The 7,619-nt window shown below is 36.8% G+C and overlaps 1 non-coding gene across 1 annotated transcript; it reads left to right on the top strand.

Annotated features, from left to right (window-relative positions):
• The first annotated feature begins 5,188 nt into the window (after positions 1–5,188).
• Positions 5,189–5,394, top strand: LOC128777938 (small nucleolar RNA U3). Its single transcript, XR_008423232.1, has one exon. It is a non-coding gene; the product is annotated as a small nucleolar RNA U3 (small nucleolar RNA).
• The last annotated feature ends 2,225 nt before the right edge of the window (positions 5,395–7,619 follow it).

Genomic DNA, 7,619 nt, shown 5'->3' with positions numbered 1-7,619 from the left:
CTTTTGGTGAAATAACTTTGAGTGTATTTTTCAAACCTAAAAATTTGTTTTTGTGTATTTTAACAGTCTATCTTTTCAAAAAGTAATCTGTATCAAAATCAATTTAGAAGATTCTTTGAGTTATAAATTCATTACTAGGGGAACTATAATAAGCTATTGATCAGAAAAGACTGGATAAACTAAGGTAGGAGCAAATTAGTAATAAACTAGTAAACTAGTAAACTAACAAATTTTATGCTGATGTGGAAAAATAAAAGCAACCATGAGATTCAACACAAATTACCAGCAATATTTAGCTGCATAAACATGGCTCTCAGTAGATCCCAAGTGAATGCAGTAGCCAGAAAAACCAGAAGTGAGGAACTGTGATGGTTCATTTTATGTGCTTTTGTATGCTGTGGCATCCATATATTTGGTCAAGTCCCAGTCTGGATATTGCTATAAAGTTATTTTTTAGATATTAACATTTATAGCAGAAGACTTAGAGTAAAGCAAATTATCCTCTATAATGTGGGTGGGCATCCAATCATTTGAAGCCTTTAAGAGAAAACAGACTGAGGTTCATCAGAGGAAGAGGTAATTCTGCAGTCTACCTTTGAACTCAGGCTGCAGCATGAACTCTTACCTGGGTTTCTAGCCTGCTGGTCTATCCTGCAGATTTGGACTCCCCAGCCCCTACAATCATGTGATCCAATTCCTTCAAATCTTTCTCTGTCTCTTTCTCCGTTTCTGTCTCTCTGTCTCTCTCTCCATATGTATATGTACATATACATATACATATACATATACATATACATATATTTACACATCATATTTGTTCTGTTTCTCTAGAGAACTCTGATTAATACAGAAATCAAAAACAAATACTTTCTCTATTGCCTTAACAAGTTTTTCCTCCTGGAAAAAATAAGGGGGGAGGAACATAAAGACACATACCTATGATTACTTTTAAATATCTGCATCTCCATGAAAAAAGTGAAGGCAAAGACTTTGGATTCATTTATTCCACAAATGCTCATGGGGCACCTATTCCATGGCAGGCCCTGCACTGCCCAGTTCTCCTGGGAAACACAGCAGAGAATGAAAGGGACAAAGCCTCAACCCTTGTGGAGTTTACCATCCAGTAGCAAGATGCAGATGACAGACAAACAAATACACAGTGGATTAAATGGTGTAAGAGCAATGAAGGAAAGGGAAATAGAGAAGAGGCTTTCTATTTTAAATGTAGCGAGCAGGGACGGCCAAGAAGCTATCAGCAGAAGAGAGAGCCAGGCTGAGGAAAGAGCAAATACAAGGTGCAAGGAGGGCAGGTACCTGGTCTATTCACAGAAGAGTGGGAAGGCCAGTGGGGCTGGAGGTGAGTCATCCAGGGAGAGAATAATGGAAAACAAAATCTTTCTCTGGGTGATGTGTAAAGCTATTGGAAGGATTTGGACAAAGGAGTGACATGATCTGACATGATTTTGAACAATACTCTGCTATATGGAGGATAGATGATAGGAGGGCAAGCGTGGACTAAGGGAGACCTTTAAGATGCTATACTACAGGAAAGAAAGGATGATGACTGTGGTTATTAGGTGGTAGGTATATAATCCCATCCGTACATGGAAAACAGAACTCCAAATTGGAGATGGCCCTTTTGGAAATACCAAGATTTAAAGGTTATACAGTTGGTTATGGCATAGAAGGATGATCAAGGCTTATGCATAAACCCAAGCAAGCATTCTTGGAAGTTCCTTGGCAGGGCACAGGCAGGAGAATCCATCAGAGACATCACAATTACAAGGGCTACATTTATAATCACAGATAAAAATGCTTGAGATGTTCAAGTTCCACAGCTATAGAGAAAGGCTGTGGGACCAAAAGGAACATAGTGTGCTCTGCAGTCTAAAAAAGGTAGCAATAGCTTTCCTAGTCTGTCTCTAGAATTATCCCAGATAGGCAAAACGTTGGCCATGTTTCCACATTCAGTCTGGCTTCTTGGCACATATATCCTTATAACACAGACAGATGCATCAGTCTGTCTTGGCAACAGCCATTATGATCACCCACCTTAATCTTCTTGCACCAATTCAATGCTCAATAACAACCTGATTATAATGTAGCTTCCCATGGAGATTTTCCTATGAGAAGCAAGTTCTCATACTAGTGATTATGAAATTTAAGTTCTGATAGTTATGCTTTCAGTGTAAGTTAATAAACAGGCTCAGTGTTATATTTATGTGAATGTCATGAGTCTAACTGATATGAATCAATCTACTTGGATCTGAATGCTCAGAAAATTTCAGATTTCTGTCCTGCTAAACTGAGGAGCGGACTCCAAATCTACAATAATGCTGCCCTTGGGTCTAGCATTAATAAGCCAGTCTCTGAGGTGATTTGAGTTGTCCTTTGACAAGAGAATAAGTTTCTTAGGTGAAGAATTCAGGAGGAATGTGAAAGGAATGAAATGTGCAAAACTACAGAGACAGGAAATGGAGGATTGTTTTCCCATCATCATTTAGCCTAAATGAAGCAGAGACTGAGTGTTTGAGCAATGTTGAGAGAGAAGCTTGGAAAAATTGTTTAGGGCCAAAATATCCCTTGAATGCCATAATGGGAATTTTGGATTCTTTCCTAACACCAAGGAGAGTGGGAGCTATTTTTAATCAGAAGAGAACTATAGAGGTGTATAGATATGTTTTAGAAAAATATGGCTGATGATGGTGTGGAGGATTAGACTAACGTAGAAAGAGACTGAATGGAATGGGATGAGTTAGAAAGAGTCTCAGTGGAAAACTACATGGACCTGAATAAAGGCAGGGGCAATGGGGTACAGAGAAGATGAAGAACCAGAAAGACAAGACAAAATAAGCCACACGTGAATATTAATGGAGAAGCATGGATAGATTTAGCCTAGCCAAATAATTGGAAAGCAAACTCATTAACTGAAATAGGCAATGGAGATGGAAAGGGTAGGCTTTGGAAGGGGTATATTGAGCTTAGTTTTAAACATGTTGATTTTGAAATGTTTATGAGTCATTCAAGTGGAGATGTCCAAAAGGCAATGGAACATAGGTCTGTAGTTTGGGAGAACCATGTGAACATAAACTGTGACTCTGGAATTTGCCACAGACAATAAGCAAAGTTATAGAAGCCCATGAGTTAGAAGTTGGCAGTGGTGTGGATGGTTCACAAGTGAGATGTAAGAAGATTAAGAATGAAATTCCAGATGCTCACAATATATAAGGTGTTGACAGAGTAAAAGGAATCATTAAAAGATCCTTAAAAGTAATCAAAAGTATGAGGAGAGAGAAAAATGAACAATGTTATAAAAATCCAACAGAAAAATATTTAAGGATGAAGAGAGAAGTCAGCATTTCCAAACACTGCAGAGTAGGTAAAAGAAAATAATGATGGAAAAGAGACCTTTCTATTTAGCAGTCAAGTCATTGGTAATCTTCGTCAGAACCATTTCAGTGAGGTGAGACAGAAATAAAATTGCAAAGACAGTAGGTGAACACAGTTCTTTCAAGAAGTTTCGAAGTTAAGAAAAACAAAATGGCAACTTGTGAAGGAGACATGCTCATCTAGGATCTGCTTTCAATCCTCCTAACTACTCTCCCTGCTTCCGCTTGCTCTTCTCTCCAAGCCATACACTATCCTGCTGCCAGATGAATCTTCTAGAATGGCAGTTACTGAATGTGATTCTTTCCTTAAAATCTTCAATGGTTCCTCATTCTTTCTTATTCACACTGCAGCCTGACATTTGACATTTCACTAGGATTGGTCCTCCCTATACATCCCATACCCATCCTCCTACTGTGCCTCAGCCAAGAAGGACTTCTCAGCTGCTCTTATGTACTAATCACTGAGCATACCCTTCCTTCTAATTGATATATTATCTGCCTTTTCTCAAGTAATCAATCTACCTGTTCTTCAGGGGTCAAGTTAATTTCCAAGTCTTTCATGAAAAACAAGGAAGAAAAGGAAGTGAGAATAATTACTAAGAAGTTTTATCTATTTTACCTTACTAGTGGGCTAGAAAGAAGGCAATGGTAAAAAGAGAAAGGGAAACAGCTTGAGAAAATAACAATGTCTATACCAATGTAGCGATCAATAACCATACTATTTTGAAAATAGTATCATTCTTGGCCAAGCGTTTATATACTTTTGGTAGTTAAGTTCCCTGTTTACTCCCAGTTGTAATGTCTTGTTTTTACAGGACCATAACAAGTACTGTATTTAAAGCTTTTTAGCCTCTTATGAATACATATATGAATAATTGCTATTTGACAGGTTTGGGACCCAGATTTGGAACTCAAACACTAGAGAAAAATACCCTGGGAACTTTTCAAAATTACACATATTCCTGGAGATTCTGTTCTCATCTCACTTGGTTTACACCCCCTACCTACTTGTTTTTGAGTCTTCTCACTGATAAGTGAGGTGCTTGCCTCAGGTATGGGTTTGAGAACCACCGAAGAGTTTGTTGAGTGAGAAAAGTCAAAACTGCTACAGAATTTCAGTTTGGTTATTCCTCGTGAAACAGAAAACACAAAAAATGGAAGCAATTAGCTGGGTGACTTAAATTCCTCAGAATATAAAGAATATCCCCCAGGAAAGTATTAAATGGTATCAGGAGATTTTTCCTCCTGAATAGTCACTTAAGAATTTGAAAAATATGCAAGGAGTGCCATATCAAAGTAAAAATAAATCAGCCAACAGACTGTCTCCAATCTGTTGGGTGATATATTTGGCATATTTTATAATTAAATAAGCTGACTTTAAGAGTCTAAACAACTACTTTGTTTTCTTAATAAGACTGCATGGAACTCTGTATTCCTTGTCAATCATATTGATCCTGCTGTGTCTTGTAGACAGGCGATGCTGCTTTTTCCTGCAACACTGTATTAATACCTCTTAATGATATGGATACAATTCTATTGAGGCACTAATATTTTTATTCAGTGTATGAACACCAAATAGTCCCAAGCTGTTTTGATAACTAGTACCTTAGACTGTGTTATTGTTGTTTACTCCATGCAATGATAGTCAGTATTTACTTAGCATCTTAAATTTTAATGGCTTTATGTTTATTTTTATTAACAAAAGAAAACAGAACTCTTTGAAATAAGTATCTGATGAAAGATACTAAGGTACCAAAAGTTCAAATTCTATCCCAGGATTTTAAAATCAGACACTTGTCAAGACTATACCTTCAGGGATCATTTCTATCGTTTGTTACTAGAGAAGTTTCTCTGAACATGTAGAGTACCTGAAACTATGAGGAGAGGGTGCAGTGTTCCTTCCTGTGAAGCTCACTCTGGGTGTTGTCTTCGCAGCTGCCCTTGGTCATTGATAATCGTTCTTCTCCTCCTTTGGGGGAGTAAGAGGGAAGAGACACTGAGTAGTTTCTGCAAAAATAAAATAAAATAAAGCAAAGTAAAGTTAAAAAAATAAAATAAAATAAGAAAATTGTCTCACTTGGCCCTCACTCATGGTGAGCATCAGAATCACTCAGGGAGCTTGTTAAACATACAGACTCTCACACTGGGAAATTTCCAGGAGGCCTGAAAATCTGCATTTAAAATGAGAACTCAGGATGGTTCTTGAATTACAGTTTGAAAATTACTGACCCACTCCCTCACTTATACATGATGAAACTGAGCCTGAGAGGCTAAATAACTTACCCAAGGCCACATAGCTAGATAATGACAAGTGTAGAACTGAGATGGCTAACTCCCAGCTCTGTGCTCTTACCACCCTGTGACCCTGCCTATTTGGACTGCCCTCTCCCTGGATTCCTATAACAGGAGCTGTCATCTCTCTAGTCCTCCTATGAAGAGAAGTTCACAGACAGCAGTACCTACAGGTGCCATAGACCAGAAGGAAGTTGTCAATGTATAGTAATGAATTTTTGTAATGAATAGTAGAAGAAAGGCTGTTACCATAAGGGGAGTACAAACTGTACAAGCACCAATGGAACATTAAGGCAAAATGTCAAGAGCTTGGTGAGATAGACAAAGACTACTATGAAATGGCAAGTTTACTTATTTTACTCAATGTGACTAAAATCATCAATAAATTTTCTTTATTCAGCATTATATTTTTTATATTTGCCATCTCAATAAATGTATAATAAAAATATTTGATAACTGATAATTAAGTGTAACTAAATCTGATAAGTGAATATCAGAGAGTCTACACCTTGAATTTAGCTTATCTTTCTAAATTTCGGTTTATTCTGTGAAAATATGTACTATGCTAAATCTACGCACTATTCAGAATTATCCTGAGTACAGCAACATTACATGAATAGGGTTTCATGCTGTCCTAGCACATGGTAGATACTCAGTAAATGTTACAAAATTTTAAAAATATTGTATGGTGGAAGAATCAGAGAGATTACCATTACATACATACCAAAGTAGAATTGTTGATACTTCCCATCGCTAGAGTGCTGTAGAACTTACAAAACATGACAGATCAAAGATATAAGAAAGATTTAGGAGATTTAAGAGAACACTTATGTATAATAACAGGGATGGAACCAATGGAATACAATGTCAAACAAAAGAAGCCAGAGGCAGTAACATAAACGCTATGATTGTAAACATTAAAAACAAACAGGCATTGACTAAACTATATTTCAGGGAATGCATAGTTAGGAGGCAAAACTACAAAGCAAAGCAAGGAATTAATGAAAACACCAGGGTAGTGCTTCCCTCTAAAAGGTGCAGAGGGAGTTGCCATGAGGAAAGATGCATGAGGGATTTCTAGAGTGATGGCCATGTTCTATTTTTTTGACCTAGGTGGCGTTTACATTAGTATCCCCTTAAACATAATTATTTACTTTTGTGTTTTATGTATTTCTATGTATGTATGTTATATGTCACAATAAAAATTTTTTAAGGTTTTTAAAGAGGCAAATTTAGCAGGTAAAGCTAAAAGGAGACACTAGACATTCTTATTAGACATTTGAGTTGTCTCTCCACATGAGCTACTAAAATAATAGAGTACAGCTGTGCAGCAGGTTCATGTAAATATTTATCTGTGTCCTGACCCAGAGGACTCACCCTGGAGGTGTTGTGATGTTTAACTGGAAGGCATTTGAACACAGATTGCCAGGATCCATTCAACACTAAACATATAGCCAATCTAATTCCATATGACTTACTCATGAGTGCTGACTGTATTCAAAATCTTCATAGTCTTAAAAATAGTCACGTTTGCTTATTCCAACAATGCTTTCAGCCATAGTTTCTATGGTTCCCAATTTCACATGGAGAAATAATATATGTCCTAAAGGGTAAGATGACTAATTTTCTGAGATTCACAAGGACAAAAGTTGTCATTTTGCGACTTTGGCTAAACACATCTACAGCAAAATAAATGCAGGATGTTTTCAGAAACTAAACTAAGACTTTAACCAGAACATTAGAAGATGAAAATATAGTCAATGGCCATGGTTTATCATTTCATTATTTAAATTGACTAATACTATCTGACATCTAGATAAAACTGTTTGGGATGAGATACCCATGTTTGTTTTATCATTTGTTTTAAGTTACATAATAGCTAGAAACTTGAAATAAAACCAACTTGGTCTCAGAGTTAGTGACAACTGCTTCCACGCA

Source organism: Panthera pardus, unplaced genomic scaffold (genome assembly GCF_024362965.1).
Source record: "Panthera pardus isolate Hobbes unplaced genomic scaffold, ASM2436296v1 HiC_scaffold_17, whole genome shotgun sequence".
Lineage (NCBI taxonomy): Eukaryota > Metazoa > Chordata > Mammalia > Carnivora > Felidae > Panthera > Panthera pardus.
Note: the sequence above shows the minus strand (reverse complement) of the source record. Positions and strands in the feature narration are given on the sequence as shown.